This window comes from Ixodes scapularis, unplaced genomic scaffold, assembly GCF_016920785.2.
Source record: "Ixodes scapularis isolate PalLabHiFi unplaced genomic scaffold, ASM1692078v2 PGA_scaffold9__187_contigs__length_104089568, whole genome shotgun sequence".
NCBI lineage: Eukaryota > Metazoa > Arthropoda > Arachnida > Ixodida > Ixodidae > Ixodes > Ixodes scapularis.
Genome location: NW_024609884.1, coordinates 29308183 through 29311409, shown reverse-complemented (window position 1 = coordinate 29311409; position 3227 = coordinate 29308183).

The window sequence follows — 3227 nt, the reverse complement described above, 5'->3', positions numbered from 1 at the left end:
GCGCTTTGCTCGGCGGCGCGCCAGGTGGCGCGCGCGCCAAACGTCAGTTGAGACAGTTGAGACGTCAGTGGCGTCAATTGAAATTTAATACGTCAGTTGAGAGTAAGCGCCTGTCCTGTGTAGCGTGTGTAGTCTTCCACTTCTCCTTGTCTTTCGCATGCATTCGAAAGTGGTCCCGAAATGGCAACACATGACGTCACAAAAGCCGGGGTGTCATGCTGCTGTCGCGTGTCGCGATCCTGACGGTTGATCGTAAAAATGCTGGCGAAAAGCAGGAGCTTTTCGCTAGCATTTTCCCTCTGGTTGGCGAAAAGCACGAGCTTTTCGCCAACGCACGAGAGGACGTGAGTGTCGCTGTCTTCGTGATTCCCACATTTTCCTAACTCTTTGGCTGTGTTCCAAAATTTACTCGATCCGACTCCGGAGTAAAAGTTTCGTACCGTGGCGTTCCAAAACTTACTCGAGCTTACTCGATGACGTCAGAACTCGCGTTCCAGAAGCGGGTTGTTTACTCCGGAGTAATTACTCGCGCTACCCTCCTCGATCGGGGGGTAAAGTCGGATCAAATCGAGTAAATACGTCACGTGATCTGTTCGTCGTCTGCTTTCTGCGCCGACAGCCGTCAAAGCTCTCTTGCTCCGTTGGTTTTGGTGGCGGACGTTTGAAATGACGAAGAATTAGCTGCAGCATGTGTGGTTATTGCGATTTGCTGTTTTCAACGCAGGAACTGACTGCATTACATCCAGACCGTCCACCTTCCCCGGGAAGGTATAATTGTTATCATCTGAGTGCGAGCGTAAACAGGAGCTTCTCCGCATCCTCGTCCTCGGCGTTGGGGGAATGCCGTATTCTCACGTTCAAGGCCGAAAATGTTTAAACTCAGTATATGATAATGTAGTATTTTTGTTTCCTCCAGAGTGTGTGTAATGAGAGGATAACGTTTGTAAAGCAGTGAAGGCTTCAAAAATTTCACTGCAATCGCATTCGCGTCCAAGCGAACGTCAGTTTCATATCATTCTGGAGAAAGCACCCTCGCGCTGTACCGCTACACCGTGTGGAATATATTTCTGCAAAACATAATCGGTGCAAATTACAATGCGTGGAATATATGCGTTTAGGGCACCGTGACTAGAATTGCAGCGATCGCGCTGATTAATAAAAACACATTTTTTTATGTCTAGCTGTAAGGAGTAAGTAATTTTTATATCAATATACAGCTCAAAACGAAGGTGAGTAAAAGGATCTGGTGGATCCACCTAAAAAAACACGGCATCGTCATTAATATTACCGTTCTTCGGGTGCCTTTCTTTATGATCAAAAGGATCATCTGCTATTTTCTGCTATCGCTGCTGTGTTTTCTTTTTGCCGTTGCCCAAGACGAAGCCAATCCGCGTAGTATCCAGGTGATTATCCTGGCCGTTCCAAAATCGAGTCGCGGATCGTTTACTCGCGATGTCACGTGGTATTACCCGCTGACGTAGGAGGCAGGTTAATCAAAGTGGCAATGCAGGCGAGTTGGTTCATCGTTACAAAATGGAATCAGCGCGCAAACAACGAAGACACAAGGAAGAGAAATTGACAGGACAAGCGCTGGACTTCAACTGAACGTTTATTGAAAAAGAAACTAACGAGGAAAACAAACAAACCACCAAATCATCACCCCATCAAAACGTGCTCAAAAAAGCTACCTCTCTCTTAAGTAAAAAAATCGATGTTTGGCTGACGCATTGGTCACCTTCCTTTCCTATCTCAAATGCTTCGAGCAGTTCGCGTGCTGTCTTATCAGCCCCTCTTCCCAAAATCGAGATGCGATCAAATATCGGCTCGCACGAGCAAGTGCTGCAGTGTAAAGGCAAGTGACCGCCCGAGGTTGATCGCAGCGAAAGCGCGTGTTCACGTGCTCGGTCATTAACACATCGGCCAGTCTGGCCGATGTATACTCGACCACAGCTTAACGGGATCCTATAAACTACCCCCATCGCGCACTCGACGTACTTGTTTCTGTGCTTTACGGAACATCTATTCCTTCCCGTTCCCCTGTCCGCCACTCTGGGGCATAGCTGCAGCATCTTGCAGGGCGCCGAAAAGACAACCGGTACATCATAGCGCCCCGCAATCTTTTTTAGATTGTGGGATACCTTGTGTAAATATGGGATTACTTGCGGTCTCCTATTTGGCCGGTCTCTTGGTTGTTGGGGTCCCGTCTTTACCTTTCTTAGTAGCTTTTCTGCTACCGCCAACAGAACTGTCGCTGGGAAGCCCGCGGAGCTAAGCCGATCAATCTGCTTTTCAAAACTCTCCTGCAACGTGTGGGGGCAAGATTTTGCTAAGGCCGCCTGCAAACAAGATGACGCGATGCTCCTCTTAACCAACTTGGAGTGTGCGGAATCAATGGCAGGAGCCCTTTCTTTGTGCGTGGATGATAAAGCCAACACACGTGCCGCTCGGTGAACTTCATTTTCAAATCAAGATACTGCAGAAACAAGCCGTTTTGGCGCTCATGCGTAAACTTCAATCCCCCAGAATGACGCGTGAAAACGTCCAACACTGAATTGACAACGATGTCACCCGAGTTCCCTTCAGGCCTGTTGATCATCACCAGGTAGTCGTCTACGTATCTAAATACCTTGGTGACCAAGCTCGAATCTAAATTCTCGCTAATGGTTTTGTCTATCTTCGCCAAAAAAATATCACACAACACTGGAGCTACGCATGCGCCTATGCAAATGCCCTGTCTCTGCAAGTAGTACACGCCGTCAAAGAGAATGAAGGTCGACTGTAGATAAAATCTGAGAAGTTCCAAGAAGCTATCAACTCCCACACCGCTAGCATTCTGGAAACCAATTTTTTCAATAAACGTTCAGTTGAAGTCCAGCGCTTGTCCTGTCAATTTCTCTTCCTTGTGTCTTCGTTGTTTGCGCGCTGATTCCATTTTGTAAAGAGGCAGGTTACTCGGGTAAGATTTGGAACATAGCCCTGGTCACGGTGTGCTCTGGCCCTCTGGCATATAGACTCCTGGCTTACGAGGCTTCCGTGTACTGTCAAGCTGGAGAGCGACCTGCAGCAGAACAGAACGACACAACGCAGAACAGGCGTCTGCCCGTGTGCCACATACAACACCATCACCACCACCACTGCTGTGACACCACCGGAATCGCGACTGGCGACAGCATGACACTTCTATGACGTCATCAGGCGTAACTCGAGGGAATGCCTTTGGCGAGTTG